We start from the raw sequence: 19412 nt of genomic DNA, 5'->3' as shown, positions 1-19412 counted from the left end.
GCTGTGTCCTGGTGGTTTGCGTGCTGTGTTCTGTTGAACCCCTCGGTTCTAATAAGAATGCCCTAGGCAGTTGTTCTGACTTGCTTTTACATGTCAGGCATTCGTGTAAGATCCCGGTAGGGGGAGAGGTTGTTGTGTTAAAAGTCTGAGAGTCCCGCTGTACAGAGACCGGCCTGAGAAGCGGTGACCACCCAGGTGTGACTGCTCTCCCACCTGCAACATCTGGGACCGGGTCGGGCCCTTGGCAGGGGCTCCAGCTCCTTTCCCTCTGAAGCTGAGTGGCTCTCCGTTGGCCTGACCGTGCAGTCCGCCTCCCCTTATCCGGGAAGCCAGAACCGTCTCCATCTCAGGTACCAAATTTCCACTTGGCACCCCAGGCTGTCTCTCACATCCCCAGGTCCCCACTTTGAGTGCTTGTGTCGGAATCCCAAATTGCCTTTGATAAGTGTCCCATCACTTACCTCCAAGCTTTCTTAAGCCAATAGTCTTGCCCCTGAGCGACAAGCCCTATCCTAAGTGCCTGCTGCTCCATATCAAGCTTCTTCAAAACCGACTCCTGCCAGCAAAGGGCCGGGAACTCAGTTTGGCTGCCCCACTGGTCTCGGGGGTCCCATTTGTACCATGGATGCAATTTGGGAAGAGAAGGGGAAGGCAAGTGTAGGCTGATTTTCCTAAATTATGGTATATCTGCTTCTTTGTTCCCTGTGGGAAAGTTGGTCTTCCATGTAGACTAGAAAGGTAGCTGCTGCCTTTATGGTGTGATTTCAGAATTCATACTACTTAAAAGAGCTTTTCAAATATCAATACTTACTCTTTCTTGCTCTCTAATATGCAAAAGCCTACATTATAAAAACTCTATTTTCTTTCCCAAGACCAGTATGGTTTGGAAGAAAAGAGGGCAAATTTGATGCTTGGAAAGCCCAGTTTTGACTCATGTAATTGACTGGCTGTAATGAACTTGAGCCAATTACTTAATCTTCCTGAAGATTAATCTTCCTGAACCTCAATTTTCCCATTTATGAAGTGAAATTAATAATACCTACTTGCTTTGTTACGACTTTTTTATGACTAAATAAAACAAGGTATAAAGTGCCCAGCAACAGGGCCTAAAATGCAATGCTAAGGCAGTGGTAACTTATCAGATTTTACAGACCCTTTCCTGAGACTGATAAGGAAGAAGATACGAAATCTGGGTCTGGAGACCCAGAATTCAGCCATCCCTGGGTGAAAAAGGATCAGAAGGAAGTTGTCTTCACATTTTTGCTTAAGGCCAGTCCTGCCTAATGGTTTGCATTTGTGAAAATATTCATCTGGGATTATGAATGCAGCATGAAGCCATGGGGGGAAAAAGAAAAAAAGACATGTTTACATCGTCTGCCAGGATAATATAAGAATAAGCAAAGCAAGTTTTTGAATCTCTGAATAGTCAGGTGCACTGCCATCAAAATAAACTTTGATTTCTATTCTTTGCTGATAAATTATAGATAAAGGAAGCCATTAAAAGAACCCAGAAAAGGAAGCTTCATACACAAATTAGATACGGGGACAGGCTTCACACTTACTTTGTTGGGGCCGTTCTTTCCTTAACTGTGGGTGTTTGGGAAGTTGTTTATTGTCGCCTTTGTTGCTGACAAAAAGAGAGAAAAAGCTTTAGCACACTCAGGAGAGAATGGATTTGATTGGAGGCGTGTTGCTCTCGGTGTGGGCTAACTTTCGTGTATTGTAGTGATTGCTAATACATAACTGAGGAAACCTATAAACATAGCTGGGTCTGAGATACTGCCACTTCTAACTGACCTGTGTCTATTATAGGAATGGGGGCAGTCCTATAATTTTTAAAGGGGGAAGTGAAAGATGTTATGCTGGCTACTGTGACGGCTAGTGTCCTCATCTAGAAGGCCTTTGTCCTTTTTCCTGTATTTATCCTGTGAAGTCTAAATGATGGACTGGATTCAGTGCATGCAGGGGCTGTCAATGGCTTCCTGGGCCCTTGATGCAATTGATCGCCCCATGGCGATACTATAGCCTCAGTGGAGTGTCGTATTCAACCCATGAACACTCAACGAAGAGAGTATAAATCTGCTACCTTTAATGCTGTTAAAAATAATGGCATTAAAAATATTATTTAGTGCTGGTTTGTGGCATTAACATATGAACTCATTTATTGTTCTCCTAGTCTCAGAATAAGAACTGTTGCAGTTGCAGTGGGTGGTATCAACTGAGGTGGTCATGACAACATTAGTTTATCATTTCCAAACCTTGGTAGGATTTCACCTTCTGAATCTTCTGGATTGTCTGTAGTTATTTCTCATTTGTTAAGGCGAGGCATATTTAGTTGTTGCTTATGGAAATGCACTAGAAGTACCTTCATGAAGGTTGATGAAAATTGTTCGTTTTTTTGCAAATCATTTTTCCTCTCTATCAAGACAATTTTGGATTCTAACTTCTAAAAATTTAATCTCTCAGTGGTACATCTTTCACTTGTTTGTCAATTATACTTTTGAGAAAGGTGTTTCCTCTGTCATTGATAAAATGTGGACCAAGACAGTCCAAAGACAGAGTTCTGTGACTTTCTCCAAGAGACTTCTTGACATCCATACATGAATTGTTACCTGTGTTTTGTTTGTTTCTTTGTTTGAAAGAGTTTGATCATCTTGCACTTGGGTTTACTTTCTTGCCCCCAAGCTCTCTCTAAGAGGATACAGCCAGGAAAGAATCAGATGCCTTAGTGATGCCATCATTATTGATCCACTTACTGCCAATCATAGAAGCTGTATTATGAAATGTAACGAGATTAATTTGGAGTAACTTGTAGATTGCATACATTTTTCTTTTGAAAAGCTTACTCAAGGGCATATGTAAATGACCCTATTTTTTATTTATTTTTAGAAAATAATTTTGTCAAGTAAACTCATACTTCATCTCTAATTTCAACTCATATGAGCTTGTTTGGTTCGAAGGAATTCGTTTCTTGTGTATCACTCAGTTCTGTTTGTGGAATCATTGCTTTGAAAACTACCTGGTGGTGGGATGGGCAATCAGACCTTGGGTGTTACTCCAGCACATCATGATACTCACTCCTCCTGGGACAGGCGCAAATCACACCGAGGCGTGTCCACACAGCATGCTGGCATCTATGTAAGTGGTTCCACGATAGCGTCACTAACTGTGACCATGACCGAGACTGCACTGGTGGCATCATGTCACTAATGGATGTGTTTCTCTAAGTGGAAAATTCTGTATTATTTGAAAAAGTTCCCCAACCCCCTCCACCTACCACACAAACTCTTTGACTTTTACATTAATATCAAATGTCAATTATACAAACAATATTTGTGTACTGTATTTTGTTTTCTTTGTGTACAAAATAGTCTTCTACATGCTTTTTACCTTGGACTCAATGGAAAGAAAAAACATAATGTGAAAGAACAGTAGCAATGAGGAATTCAAACCTGCAATAAAAAGGAATAAACTCTTGCTTCCTAGAAATACTGCGCTTTGGTAGTGCTTTATATTTTACAAAATACTTTCAACAAGTTTTTTTGTTTCTTTGCAAAAAACTTTTTTCTGACTATAGAAATAATTGCATATTCATTGAATTTGGAAAAAATACTGAAGTGGGTAAAAGAATGAAAAGTCAGCTAAAATTTCACCACCCAGAGATCATCTTTGTTAGCACCAGTTGTATTTTCCTTTCAGATATGCGTTCATGTGTGGTTGTGAGTATGTGCATACATTGTGTGTGTGTGTATGTGTTTAAACTAGCTTCATGATGGACCTGAGAAGTTTGTACTAAACAGTCAGTATGACTTAAAACTGTCTTGGAATCAGACAGTTTGAGATTTTAGACCTGGCTATACTACTTATGTAGTGATTGTAAATTGCTTAAACTATCAAAACTTCCATTTCTACGTCTATAAAATGGGGATAATAATAGTATGCATCTACTAGGTTTATTGTATAAGAATTAATAAAATAGTACATATAAAATACTTAGCATGGTACATGCCTTGTAGTAAATGCTCAGTAAGTGTGAGCTATTGTTATTATACAGGTTTTCTTGTCTCTTGTCCTCACTTTATTTTCTAGAGTAGCAATTTCTCTTGTCAAAAAACATTACTTGAGAAATATTCGGAATGACTGCATATATTTCAATACATGAATATACCTTAATGTAATCATTTCTCTATGCTTAGACCATTTCCAGTTCTTTGCTGTCACGAAGAGTGCCACAGTTAATATCCTTTACATTCATTTCTGTGCATAGACAACAAAATGAATTACTAATGGCATTTTACAGAGAAGCAGAAAAAACGAACAATTCTTTAGTATCTGCTAATGTGCCAGGTGATATGCTAGGGATTTTTTTATCTCAAAATTCTCATTTAGCTCTTCCATAACCCCATTGAGGTACGTCTGTTACCCCAGATTTTAGGTGAAAAACCTCTGATGGGAGACTAGCAGCTTGCCCAAGGTCACAGAGTCAGTGGTGGTAGAGATGGTGTTTGAAGCCAGCTGTCTGATTTCAAAGCTTAAGCCTTTCCATTCTGGCAGGCAGCTCGTGCCTATCTTTTCAAGGCTGGCGGGATGAATAGTTACCATTGTGTTTTTCACGAAATGTCACTTGGTGCCACATAAAAGATAGGACACTTGGCTGGAACTCTGAGCTTGCTCAATATAGCACCTCCCAGGTGCGTATGTTTTTATATGTTTTGGAATCAAGCCTCATTAAAATAAAGTGTCAACTAAAGGAAATAAAACATTGGTATGATTATTTGATGAAAGCAAACCTTGAGGAAGAAAACATTTATTTAGTCAAAAAATACAGAAATCGTCTTTGTTTTAGATGGATGGGCTAGGCCAGAATTGCTTACCTCCCTAGCATTCTGAGTATTTCACACACATCAGTATAGGAATTAACAATAACAGCCAAAGTAAATAGATGCTGTCAAAAGGGATTATAAGTTTCATTACTTGTATATTAAGGGTTGAAAGGAAAAATCTTTAGCCTTAATTGTAAGATGATATATAAGGAAAGAGCCATAACAATTGCTATAGGTATAAGGGAGACATAAAAATGCTGGGACAAACCTCCAAAGAATTATTTGGTGAACTGACAGGTTGTCTTTAAAAAGTCAGCCATTTGGAACATTTATCTTGGCAGCTCTCAAATCTGACTTACAATGTGTAGTGTGGCAGTCAATTTTTGTAGGAAAAATGCATAATTAATACGAAGATCAAGGTAGAAAGTATTGCCAGTCAGTACCTAACACACAGTTTCTTAGAACAAAGGAGCAATTGAAGTTGTCTTTTAATACACGGGTAATCCTGGCTTGTCATTTTGTAGGTTTCAGTTCTTAGTGAAAAATGAAAGAGAAAAAAATGCCCTGGTAGTAATATTTCATATCCAAGAGGTATTTTGTTGCCAAGTTTATAACCAACTCTTGTCTAGTCAAGAAAGCTACCTTTGGTTTCTGAGTTCTTGAATTTTCACAGTCCTTGAGCTTACACAATTCTTGCCTTCTAATTGTCTCAGTTTCCCTTCAGCTCCTTTTAGTTCCTGCAGGGGAGAAATAGTGTCCCTCATAGCCCAGGAACTAAGAAGGTTTTGCATCTTGACACAGCATGACCACCAACTCAGCCTGGGGAGAGTATGTTGCCCGTGGTGGTGTAGCAGGTGGGAAGGGCCTGCGAGCTGAGTGTGGGCTCTCTGCACAACTAGTGAGCAGTTACAACCGTGGACAGAGGCTGGACTCTGGATCTGCGGATTGGATCTGAGATGTGGCCTCATCCAGCCCTCGGCAGCTGCGTAACGCTGGGCTGAGTGCTTTACTGCCTCTGAGCCTTGGCTCCTTCTGCTCTTGCCCAGAGATAATGACTCCTTCACAGTCAAAGGTCGTAGGGAGAATTAAATGCATTGAGCCAACCAATGAGTTAACTCAAAAGTGCTCTGATGGTTAGCTCCCAAGTTACAAATTAATAGTGACAGGTCCTGCCTCCCAAGGAGAAGGCAATTTACCATTTTAAATATTTTCAAATGAATAATGGGAATATTTGTAAAAATGCACCATTCCTGGTGCTAACCTCACTTGACCCTCCTAACTCTTCACTTATACATTTTGCAATAATAAAGGGACAGGCTCCATGACTGCCCAGGAAGCCCCTGTCGCCCAACGAGCGTGGCATCTCTCAGAGCTTGAATGCTCAATCCCATGGCACATCCCTCTGATGAAGGAAGGAGGCCCTTGGCATCAGTAGGTGGTTCCTTTGAACACAATATAGACCTTTATAGAAACAGGCATTTAAGTCTGCTGTGTTGTTTCAAGATAGAAGCAAAACTTGTATGTTTGATGCATTATTTTAGCTTTCAATAAAAAAGTTTTATAAAAAAGATATCAGATAGGAAAACATTCCAACAGGGTTGCATTATAAACAATTATAAGCAGCTCTTTGATTATTAAAGCAATCATTTTGACACAGGGGAGAAGGAAGGAGAAGTTAGGAATTTTGACACTGGACATCACACACACTTTTCTGAAGTCTCCCGCGGTTCCCCTGAGCCCTGGTAATGTTGGCAAGGGCTCAGAAACTGCTTCTGTGTCTGGCTGCCAGAGAGTCCATCTCACCCGTGGGGCTGCTCCCTTTCCCTGGGATGTTTCGGGCTAACCTCCCTGCCCGTTCTTGCCTCCCGGCTGGTCGTGGTGACCCTCTCTCTCAGTCCTTAGAAGGACAGCATTGGTCCATTGGCCACTAGTTTGAGCTCACGTCTTATGAGTGTGTTTCAGGTCCATAATGATGGAAGTGTCTCTGTGGCATTCCTCAGGGATGGGGGGCAGGGGGAGTGGTGTGAGCCAAGTGCTAGATGTTTTACACAAACCCCCATGAAGGACCTGCTACCTGGGAATGGCTAACCCTGCTTGCTGTACTCATCTTGAATTGGTTTGGAAATTTTGTTTCTCCTTCTAGGCGTGTGCCTGCTAAGTTGCTTCAGTCATGTCTGACTCTTTGCAAACCCATCGACTGTAGCCCACCAGGCTCCTCTGTCCATGGGATTCTCCAGGCAAGAGTACTGGAGTGGATTGCCATGCCCTCCTCCAGGGGATCTTCCCGACCCAGGGATCTAACCTGCATCTCTTCTGTCTCCTGCATTGGCAGGCGGGTTCTTTACCACTAGTGCCACCTGGGAAGCCCTTTCTCCTTCTATACAGGAAACTATTCTGAATTTCCCTTATTTGCCTTGCTGCTGCATTTCATTCATCTCATTTCTTCATCGGCTATTTCTTGAGTGTCTGCTCTGTACTCGGCACTCTCAGAGGAACAGAAAGGAATCAAACACTGAAAAGGAGAGAACAGTCCACACCTCAGGTAGAAAGCAAAATATGTCTCCAGGGTTGAGAGAAAGGGAGAGGTTAAGTATGTAATGAATTTTTTTTTTTTTGAGCTGTATTTTTTATAATAAATTGTGCTACATAAAAATCTATACCAATATTCATTTATGTAACAAATCCCATTATAATGAAAATTCCTGTTATCTGTGACTGAAGCAAACATTATTAGAACACAATTTCAATGCAAAAGAAGACTTTGGACAGTCCCTTGGAGTGAGTTGGAATGGGACTTGACCTCTGTATCAAGCTTTTCCTCTATATTGTTCATTTCACGTGTCAACAAATACTTGATTTGATAGTAAAGCCAGTTAAATCAGTATTTCTTGCTGTAGTGAAGGTGCAGCAACATATATCCAAGGGCAGCATATCCCTACCAGCCTTATTTTGTTCAGTTTAGTTCAGTCTCCCAGTCGTGTCCAACTCTTTGTGACCCCCATGAACTGCAGCATGCCAGGCTTCCCTCTCCATCACCACCCACCGGAACTTGCTCAAACTCATGTCCTTTGAGTCAGTGATGCCATCCAACCATCTCATCCTCTGTCATCCTCTTCTCCTCCTGCCTTCAATCTTTCCCAGCATCAGGATCTTTTCCAGTGGGTCAGTTCTTCACATCAGGTAGCCAAAGTATTGGATTTCATCTTCAGCATCAGTCCTTCCAATGAATATTCAGGACTGATTTCCGTTAGGATTTGACTGATTTGATATCCTTGCAGTCTAAGGGACTCTCAAGAGTCTTCTCCAACACCACAGTTCAAAAGCATTAATTCTTTGTCGTTCAGCTTTCTTTATAGTCCAACTTTTACATCCATACATGACTACTAGAAAAACAATAGCTTTGAATAGACGGAATTTGTCAGCAAAGTAATGTCTGCTTTTTAATATGCTGTCTAAGTTGGTCATAGCTTTTCTTCCAAGGAGCAAGTGTCTTTTAATTTCATGGCTTCAGTCACCATCTGCAGTGATTTTGGAGCCCAAGAAAATAAAGCCTGTCACTGTTTCCATTGTTTCCCCATCTATTTGCCATGAAGTGATGGGATCAGACGCCATGATCTTAGTTTTTTGAATGTTGAATTTTAAGCCAACTTTTTCACTCTCCTCTTTCACTTTCATCAAGAGGCTCTTTAGTTCTTTGCTTTCTGCTATAAGGGTGGTGTCATTTGCGTATCTAAGGTTATTGATATTTCTCCCGGAAATCTTGATTCCAGCTTGTGCTTCCTCCAGCCCAGCATTTCTCATGATGTACTCTGCATATAACTTAAATAAGTAGGGTGATAATATACAGCCTTGATGTACTCCTTTTCCTATTTGGAACCAGTCTGTTGTTCCATGTCTGGTTCTAACTGTTGCTTCTTGACCTGCATACACATTTCTCAGGAGGCAGGTCAGGTGGTCTGGAATTCCCATTTCTTGAAGAATTTTCCACAGTTTGTTGTGACCCACACAGTCAAATGCTTTGGTGTAGTCAGTAAAGCAGAAGTAGATGTTTTTCTGGAACTCTCTTGCTTTTTTGATGATCCAACAGATGTTGGCAATTTGGTGTCTGGTTCCTCTGCCTTTTTAAAATCCAGCTTGAACATATGGAAGTTCATGGTTCATGTATTGCTGAAGCCTGGCTTGGAGAATTTTGAGCATGACTTTGTTAGCGTGTGAGATGAGTGCAGTTGCATGGTAGTTTGTGCATTCTTTGGCATTGCCTTTCTTTGGGATTGGAATGAATACTGACCTTTTCTAGTCCCATGGCCACTGCTGAGTTTTCCAAATTTGCTGGCATATTGAATGCGGCACTGTAGCAGCAGCATCTTTTGGGATCTGAAATAGGTCACCTGGAATTCTGTCACCTCCACTAGCTTTGTTCATAGTGATGCTTCCTAAGGCCCATTTGACTTCTTTTTGTTAGGTGCATATAGTTTATCATAAACCTACTTGATTGAACTACTTTCACGTGAATAGGTTGAAAATAATCCACAAATCTACCGTTAAAAAAAAAAAAACAAAACGCAGAAAATCTCTGATCTTGTCCCTCATCCTTCATTTAAGCAGTCCCAAATTTATTTACCTCAATTTCCTCATAAGGAATGACAATATGGATAAGATCTTGATTGTGATAGCTATGATTTCTTTCTCTTTGCTCTAAAGCGTTCACCTGAACACACTGTCCCATCTTCCGTCCCAGTCAGAGGATTTCTGAACATACCCACAAAGTGGCAAATACTAGTGAACCCAAGAGTCTCAGATTGTAGGAATCTAATCATCATGATGGAAGGGAGAGTAAGGGGAAAGCCTCTTACTTACTCTTTCTTGGAACTTTTAATTGTTAGAAGCTTTCTGAAAATTACCTATTAAAAGTTCAGTGTTTCTGTAAACAAATGGCCTGAAGCATCAATATAAACATCATCAAATGTATTCACTGTTTTCGGAAAATTGAGCTTCTCTTGCCTGTACTGTGAATAGAAGAGTGATTGTCATTTCTTGGATTCCTACTCTGTGCTAAGCACTTACAGTATCTCATCTCCCGTAGTTAAAATGATGCTTTAATGCATGTATTATTATTTCCATTTCATGTTCAGTTTCGACTGCTGAATAACTTATCTGAGGGCACCAAGCTAGAAAGGGTATAAGCAGGGATTTGAACCCAAGTTAGTCTGATTCCAAAGCCTTTTCACTTTTTTCACCAGGTGTCTTGAGAATGAAAAAAGTTTTTTTTTTCTTAAATTGTTAAAATTACACATGCTCATTATAGGAAGCTTGGAAAGCAGACAAAATGATAAGGAAAAAAATCACTCATAATTCTTCACCCCAAGGATAATCAGTACTAAATTTTATTTTATTTTTCTTTCTAAGCTAAAGAAAGCTATAATTTATATATCTTAGAGAGTATTGTTCTTCAGAGTTGTCATCCTTGAAGTGTATTCATGTTCTCTAACAACGCTGCCATTGCTTAAAGCATTTTTAGAACCTTTCTCAGAGCCAATTTAGGTACTAAATTCTCTGTAGATTCCCATGCACTGGGTACTTTGGTAGAGACATAGCATTAAGACAGTGTATCCATTCCCTAAATACTTGTCAGAATAATACATTTTACGTTCTACCTTTCTGTGCCTTCTAGAATTATATGCTGCAAATATTTGACCATCCTGTAAAGAATACCATCATTACCCTCTCTAAGAACCATAAACATCTTCTGCCACTTCTGTTGTGGTAGGACATGGAGTTTACCAAAATGGTACTTCCTCCCATGTCAAAGATTGATGAACATTTTGGGTTATATTTAAAAGTCTTTATTAAAAATTAAATCTATAAATGTTTACTATCTCATTTGACAACTCATGTTATTTATTACAGAGTCCACACAACAATCTCTGCCTTTTGTGGTACATAAAGAAAATCAAAGAATTGTTTTTGTCAAAAGTTTGAAAAAGCACATTTTAAAATCAGTTTCTTTTTAATGGAAGTGTTATACTCACTGAATGATTTCCCTCCAAGGAGCTTCTGTAAAAGCAAATATATCTTAAGTGTGATGAACTGATCTTTAAATAAAGTCAGTAGCATCTTGTGTCAAAGTAAATGTTTCTCAAAGAAGCAGGCACGCATGCGCACAGACACACACATATGTAAAAGAAAAGATTGCTATTGAAATGGCCGTTGGTGTACTTTATTAAAGTGAAGAAAGTCAAGTAGTTGAAGAAGACAGTCAAGTGCCAGCTCAGTTCTCATCTCTTTTGTTTATTGTACACAACACTGTTGCTTTCAGAAAACAAACCTAACCCTCAACTCAAGCATCTCCCTTCTTGTCTGGTTTCTGCCTTATTTTTCACATTCTTAGCTACCCCATCGGCTTAGCACAGCACCCTCTTCCCAGATTGCTGGGCGCCTGGGACACCAGGACCCTGGGTGCTAAGACTGGCTCAGAGGTCTTTGGGGTCCCCGCCCCACGTGGGGGGCCCCACCCCAAGTCGGGGGGCCCAGCAGGCATGTGCAGTTGTCCTAAGGGCTGCGCTCGGCCCTGGTTTTCCGATTGCCAGGACTTCCTGTGATGAGACTTCATCAAGCTCTCAGAGCTCATCACAAAGTGTAGGCTTTGTCTTGTGTTGATATCCCGGGCACATTCACAGCGTCTGGCATTGTGTTCACTCAGCGTGTTAGCAAAATGAAGGGTTACAGTATATTCTCTCAGAAATGGACTGTTGGAAGGAAAAGTTAGTCCAATTGAAAGAGAGTCAGAATAGAATTGTGGATTAAAATCTCAGCGCTTAAAAGAGCCTCTCGGTCAGTCCTCTCACTTAAAAATGAAACCCGGAACAGTCAGCTGACTTGGAGAAGGTCACCCAGAGAGTTGGCGCCAAGCCAGGCCCAGCATCCGGCGTCCTGAGGTCTTGCCCCGTCCTTCCCGGCTTTCGCTCCTGTCGTCTTCCCCTGGTTGTTTCAGGGAGGTTGAGCTGACTTTGCAGGATCAGTGACCAGAGCTTTTGAAGCCCTACGCGGAGCTTAACAGAGGAACGGATGCAGAGGGATTCTCAGGGAAGGCTTGAAGAGATTGTGGACTTACTGTTTGCCTGGTTGGCTAACCAGCCCAGCTGCTGTCTCTAATGCCTGAGTGATTACTAGCTGGGCTTGTATGGATGTTACAGGCTATCCTTTGGAAAGGAGACTATCATAGAAACAATAATAGCTAACATCTATTTGTGATAAATTAGGCAGGATATCCCTGTGATTTAAAGTCCAGGCCCTGTGGTCAGGTGGTCACAGAATCCCAGCTCCATCACTTGCCCTGTATATTTTTATGAGACAGATGCTTTCAACTTTCAATGCCTCATTTTCTTTATCTGCACAATGCCAGCGGCAGAAGTGATTATCTCAGAGTATTGGCTTCCCTGGTGTCAGAAGGTAAAGATCTGCCTGCAGTGCAGGAGACCCAGGTTTGATCCCTGGGCTGGGAAGATCTCCTGGAGGAGCGCATGGCAACCTACTCCGGTATTCTTGCCTGGAGAATCCCACGGACAGAGGGCCCGGGCAGGCTACAGTGCATAGGGTGGCAAAGAGTCAGACACCAGTGAGCGACCGACACTTTCTTTCAGAGTATTGTAGACTCAACTCATGGAAGCCCTGGAACAATACCAAGCAATAAATGTTAGCTATTGTTATTATTAAAATATCACTGCTGTGAGTAGTAAATTCATTGCACAAGTTATATACTGCCCAGTCTTCCCAGCATCTCTGCGAGGAAGCTGCTTTTATTGTCCTCCATGTTACAGTTGAGTAGGCTGAGGCACAGAGACGTACCCCGCCCGCAGTTTTAAGTCACGGGTCAGACAGCCTGAGCTTGGGTGTGAGTGTGTGGCTTTGAAACGTAAGATCTGATTCCCCAAATTTCTTTTCTCCCCCAGAGCACTCCAGACCCCGGCCACTTCCAGGACCGTCTCCGTGGATCCCCAGGTGAGCAGAGGGCCCCTCCCTTCTGTCCTGCTCCTGCCCACGTGGCTGGCTGCCTCTGCACCTGTCGCTGATTCCCAGGGGTTTTGTCATAGCCTGTCCATCTTCCAGGGTTTTAGCACCAGCGTGCTTACATGCAGGTTCGCAAACTCAAGGGCCAAGTTGCTGGTGCTGGGGTGGGAAGTGGAGTGTGGGGGAGAGCAGCAGAGCACCGGAAGTAGTCCTACCCCACCCACGTGCACTTTCTCCACCTACCTCTATGTTTCTGTGCTGTAGTTTCATGCATGTAAAAGTACCAGGGGGAGAAGTCGTTTATAGAGACCCTTGTGTTGTAGAAAGGATTACGGTTAAGAGTGGCAGGCTCTGGAGCCACGCCGCGTGGTTTTCCCTCTCTGCACTGATAGCCGTGTTTGGTGCTGTTGAAAGCTTGGTTCCATGAATCCGGAAGTCTGGTTTGCAGCCTTCAGTGCTGACTCAGTGCCGACTTGGAGTGGAAGGACACAGCCTTTTGAGCCAGACAACCTGGCTTTGCATCCTGCTTCTGCTGCCTAGTAACTGTCGGGTCTCTGCATGTCCCCAGCCTCTCTGAGCCTCAGTTTCCTCCTCTCTAACATGGAGTTAATTATACCCATCTCTGCAAGAGTTGTTGGGATCTTTCTAGCTCATGTGTGTAAAGTGGACTGCATAAGATTGACATTCAATTCAATGGCAATTATTATTATTAGTTATTGATATTTGAATGGGCTCATCACAAGTATTTTCTGGAGAGGAAAGCATGTTTTTTTTTTATTCCTCATACTTTCCCTGAAATATTTTCATTTTCTCCACCAGCAGTCTTGCTTGTTTAAAGTAATTTGCTTAGCAAGCCATACATTCATTGTGAAAAGATCATCTCTGATAGAACCTGTCAAATGATTATAAATTCCAAATTGAAGTAGTCCAAAATAAAGAGGACTTATTGCACCTGAATGTTTCTGTGAATATTTAAGCTTGATTCTTTTTCTAAAACCCTGAAACTTCAGGAGTAAGATGACTGAAACTTTTTGGAAAAGAGTCATTAACATTGGTGGGAGTTGGTTGTTTTCCATTAATGGAATAGAATATTTTACTTCCTTATATCTGAAATCTGAATAACCATAAAAACATTTTCTTTATTGTTGTTCAAAGGGAATTATTATGGAAACTACTGACTGATTTTTCTCTCTCTCCCTCTCTCTCTGTGTCACACACACACACATACACAAACACACACACACATATACACACACACACTTTAGTTTTTCTTTCCCTTAGGCAACTGAAGAGTTACTATGTAAATTCTGGCAGCCTTCTCCCCATCAGACAAGCAAGGGCACAATCAATTCCTGTTTTCTTGGAATGTACCAAATAATCAGAAACTGATTATTCTGCTTGAAGGCAACAAGCAGCTTGATGGAAAGATGTACCAATTGAAAACAATTCTGATCATATTTTTGTCGGGAGAATGAGATGCCACCAGCTGTCTGTCACTAATTATATTAGAAGTAAAAGGCAGGAATGTTTTGGCCTGCAAAAGATCACTCTAGTCTCATGTTGGAACACTAGTTTTACTGGCTGCTTATCCCAGAACAGTGACATTGGGCATCCATTCTGTAACTCATCTTGCCAATTGGTCACAGTCTGAAACATGTCACTTGAGCACACTTAAGGAATTTTCTAATTATAGTTCAAAGGCTTTACTTTTATCTTTTTATGTTCATTCTGCAGACATCACTGATGGAAATGATTTCTCCCTCAGCCTAATCCTATTGCCGGCAGTTACAAAAGAACAGAGAGATGGCAAATGAAACCCACAGTAACTGAAGAGGTGTCCGAATTCAATTAGGAAGCGACCTCTCCCATGTGGATGCATAAGCCATATAAATCCATTTTAATTGTGATCTGTGGTACTTATCTGGTCATGTTTATTTTGGATGCAAGTGCCAAAGCTGGATTTAGACCAGAACTCCAGATCTTCAAGCTCTAATGACTAATTTGGGTATCCATTGAATCCCTTAATTCATTTCTTAATTAGTTCTCCCAGAATTAGAGTTGCTTGGTTATAATCATTTTCACAAAATTTTCCAATAAAAACAAGCATACATAGATTTTTTTTCCCCCCTATGGTTCACACATTTGCTATGGTCTTAAAGAATTGTTCTTGTTGTTATCAAAATTATAACAATGACAATAGCAAAACTAACATGTTGCCAGGCAGTAGAATATGAACTGAGGCACCAGGAACTGGTGATTTGATTCCCCACTCAACTATTTACAGCCATGGCATCCGGGCCAGGTTACTTTCCCTGTATTTTAATTTCCTTTTGTAAATGGGAGGAATAATAGTACCTACCTCATAGGGTTGTTTTAAGGATTGAAAAGGCACTGCATGTATGAACTAACATGCAGATAGTCCCTGGCACTATGATAGATGCTACTTATTATGTTTATTGTCGATGAGACAGTAGGAGACTGATGAGCAGGTTTGCTGGTGCCACAATATTGTCATCCGAGTTTGTCCCTTTATGTCATCCATTTGGGGATCACTCATGATGGTAATGATACATTGGGGACTCTGAGGTTGGAATTAATCTCTGTTGTTTGTATTTGCACACCTCAGTTTAGTTTAGGATTAACATTTTTGGCTTTCCCTGCTTAATCAATATGAAACCTTTTGGTGTAAAATTGCTTTAAAATTTGAATGAACATTTTGTTCTCTCAGCAGGGACAACACTGGTCCTCATTAAAATGAAAAATGCAATTACAATATGTAAAAAATATATATGGTGGGGAGAGGAAGCTTGGGGGAATTGACTTCAGTAAATTCATTGGAAACTTTCAAACTATTTTTTAACAGAGTTAAATGCGTTTAATGTCTTGGTTCAAATTTAATCAGTGTGCAGGAGTAAAAGTCTAGGGAAAGATAAATCTAGTAATTTAATGAGCTTTCCTCATGGCTACATAAGAGTTTATTTTAAAATTGATTGCCAAGTGATTCACTAGAATTACCTTTCTTAAGTTTTTTCTTTTTCCCAGAAACTAAGGTTGGTCCTGCAGTTCCACTGTCATGCACACACAGGTGTGTACTTGTGTGTATATGCTACAGAAATGTGCGCTCACATATATCTAGAGATGTGTAAGTTGTTCTTAGCAGCATCACTTACATTCATCTCAACTTAGAAACATAGAATAGCTACCAGCTGTAGAACAGATGAAAAAATTGTGCTGTAATAATAAGAAGTTATGATTTCTGTAACTATAGGGTGGAATATTATACAGCAATGAAAAAGAAAACTTGGCGCTATGCACAATAACAGGGACACATCCTAAGACATAATGTTGGAAGAAAGAAGAGACAGAAGGATACATAGCAATCATATTTCATTTATGCAAAGTGTGAAAGCAGACAAAAACTACACTCTGTTGCTAAGGGGTACAGACAAAAGTGACCAGGAATTTACTGCTGAACAAATCCCTTCTAAAGGAGGGTGTGCTGGGGAAGGCAGAAGAGCTGTGGGGCTCCTGTGAGTCCTGGCAATGTTCTGGTTTGTGACTGGAGCTTGTAGGTGCGTGGGCTTCCCAGGTGGCTCAGTAGTAAAGAATTTTCCTGACAGTGTGGGAGAGGCCGGAGACACGGGCTCAATCCCTGGATCAGAAAGATCCCTTGGAGGAGGAAATGGCAACCCACTCCAGTATCCTCACCTGGAGAAGTCCATGGACTGAGGAACCTGGCAGGCTACAGTCCATAGGGTCACAAAGAGCCAGACACATCTGAGTGGCTGAGCATACACACATAGTTGCGTGGGTAAAACAATGTATTTTATATATATATATATATATATATATATATAAAACATTAATGTTTTATCGGCTTTTCTGGTTGTAGATTAGAGTTCATAATTTTAAAAGTTTTTTAAAAAGGCAGAATAAACTCTCTCCAACCCAGGTTGGTTTATCCTTGTCCTGCATAGTTTTAGGCCAAGAGATTCCTGTGGTTATAAGTGGCTCTAGAAGTAAACTACTGCCTCCCTGCCTGGCAAAGTGGCCTCTAAAGTAGAATATGCACCCCAGGGAGCTCTTGAGAAGATCCATTTGGTTGAGAAGGAAATTGATTAGAACTTGCGTTTACTTTCATCTTATTATCATGAAGCATCATGATAACAGGTAACTGTACTGACACCAGCATCCTTGCTGAGTCCACATGTCAGATGCTCGAGTATCGCCTGGAGGGAGGGAGGTAAGAGGCTTCCCCTCTGGCTTCTCTGCCTGGGTTATTTTATGGGATATATCATGCCTGGTCACCTGGATTTACAAATTCAATGTTTTACTTTTAACAAACCCTCACAAACTGTCTTAAGTAGAGTCTGCAAAGAATTCCCATAAATTGAAGATAATTTTAATGCTGCAAGCAAGAAAATGGCAAAGTTTAACATGAACTTTGTTGGCCCTGGTACGAGGTAATGACCGTGATCAGTCAAATCGGATCTGGCAAGAAGCTGACCACCAAAATTCTAAATTATCTGAAAGATGTACGGATCTACATCCACTGTGGTTAGTTAATCATGAACCTTGTCCTGAGCATGTTGTTTTGAGACATCATGGTTAGCAAAATAGTATGTTAATTCTGTCATTCTTTTCTATTTTATTCATGTTTTATAAGGTAGATACCATGTTAGTACAATAATATATATACATGAGTTGTAAACAAACAAGGAAATTTTTTTGTTCCAACATCTAGGATGAAAATACCCTGGACTTCACTGCCATGCGGTTCAAAGGCTACTCCTTGCCAGATGTGTAGAACGGAGTGTGTAGAACAGAGTAAAGTTGCTATCCATATCAAAAAGATGCACTTCTTAGCCTTAATTTTTTTTATTGGTAAATATCAACACTAAGGCAAGGGTTTATATATTTTACTTTATTAAGACTTTTCCCAAGCCCTTGGCTTGCAGTTGGGTAGGAGAAAATGAAAAGAGGTATATACTCAGAATGGCTCTGTTTTTCAGTTTTGTTTATATTCCCTGTAAGATTCCTTTATGATTACATCTGTGCAATCCCACCAAGGCGCAGTGGACAGGGTGCTTGACCAGCAGTCAGGAGACCTGATTCTGACCCTGGTTCTGCCAGTAGCCAGCAGCCGGGCCACAGCACAGAGGCAGGGCCCTCCCCGAGCCGTCTTTGCCTTTTCTCTATCATGAGGGTTGTGATAGCAACCCTTCCCTGACCTTGCACAGGGATCACATATAGAGCCTCTTTAAAATGGAGCTTCCTTCAAACAGAAGGAGTCATGGTCCTGTCCCTTCTATTTTGGGCTTTCCGGGTGGTGCTAGTGGTAAAGAACCTGCCTGCCAATGCAGGAGATGCGGGAGACACGGGTTCGATCCCTGGGTAGGGACGATCCCCTGGAGGAGGACATGGAAACCCACTCCAGTATTCTTGCCTGGAGAATCCCGTAGACAGAGGAGCCTGGCGGGCTACAATCCAGGGGGTCACAAAGAGTCGGACACGCCTAAAGCAACTTAGCGCGTATACACGCACCCTGCTATTTCAACTTTACCAAAACATAACTTCTTATTAATGGAGAAGGAAATGGCAACCCACTCCAGTGTTCTTGCCTACGAAACCCCATGGACAGAAGAGCCTGGCAGGCTGAAGTCCATGAGGTCACAAAAGAGTCGGACACAACTTAGCAACATGTACAACTTCGTATTCAAGTGCTGACATCCTTAACTTACAGAGCTCTTTTTATTGGAAGCTACAGAAACTGACTGGCTAGCTTAAACCAAAACATATTTATTTTTGAATTGTGTTATTGGGGGTACCTATAGGACTGAAGGGACTTCCTAGGTGGTGCAGTGATAAAGAATCTGTCTTCCAGGACAGGAGACACAGGAGGTGCAGGTTCCATCTCTGGGTCGGGAAGATCCCCTGGAGGAGGAAATGACAACCCACTCCAGTATTCTTGCCTGAAAAATCCCATGGACAAAGGCACCTGGTGGGCTGCCGTCCAAAGGGTCACAAAGAGTCAGACACGGAGCATGCACATGCACTCACAGAGTTGAAGGGATGGTGGAATCTTCAAACTGCACCAAGGGCCACCACCAGGGAGAGCCTTGCAGCCTTAGCATAGGACTTTGTGGCCTCTTCTCTAAGGCATTGCTGTCAGTGTGATGGATCGCTGATGACTTCTGCCCTCTGGGGTTCATGGTTCCAAGTCTGAGGCTCCATGAAGGGGAAATCTAATTTATCCAACTTGGGTTGATGAATCGCTTTTTGACCAGTCAGCCTCAGGTGAGGAGACGAGGTCACAGAGGATGGACAAGATTCCTGGGATCTCTGGCTCTGCATGTCTGGGCCCTCTCAGAAAATAAGGCATCCCTGTGAGCTTCTGCCTACCATTGGTATTGATGTTTCCATAGTTGCTAATGATTCAACTCTCTTTAAGGGATTTGAATAAAAGGAATCAAAAGAAATATTAATACAAGTATGGAAGTATATACAAGTGTTTTTTTCAATGAATGTCAATGCACCTAATTGAGCCTGGGCTTCTCATATATTTCTTGAGGTGAACACTGG

General features: G+C 41.4%; 1 protein-coding gene across 4 annotated transcripts in view; it reads left to right on the top strand.

Annotated features, from left to right (window-relative positions):
- The window catches only part of SPATS2L (spermatogenesis associated serine rich 2 like), a 182425-nt gene that overhangs the window by 10564 nt on the left and 152449 nt on the right, over positions 1–19412 (top strand). For 3 of the 4 annotated variants that reach the window (XM_043910449.1, XM_043910448.1, XM_043910453.1), the window contains exon 2: positions 12773–12821. The exons of the other annotated variant lie outside the window; for it this stretch is intronic. The gene's annotated coding sequence lies outside the window, so the exon portion shown is untranslated. The remainder of the gene's footprint in view (positions 1–12772; positions 12822–19412) is intronic. 4 annotated transcript variants of the gene reach the window in all.

This window comes from Cervus elaphus, chromosome 8 (genome assembly GCF_910594005.1).
Source record: "Cervus elaphus chromosome 8, mCerEla1.1, whole genome shotgun sequence".
Taxonomy (NCBI): domain Eukaryota; kingdom Metazoa; phylum Chordata; class Mammalia; order Artiodactyla; family Cervidae; genus Cervus; species Cervus elaphus.
The sequence above is the reverse complement of the archived record's forward strand: the minus strand, read 5'-3'. Positions and strand labels throughout refer to the sequence as shown.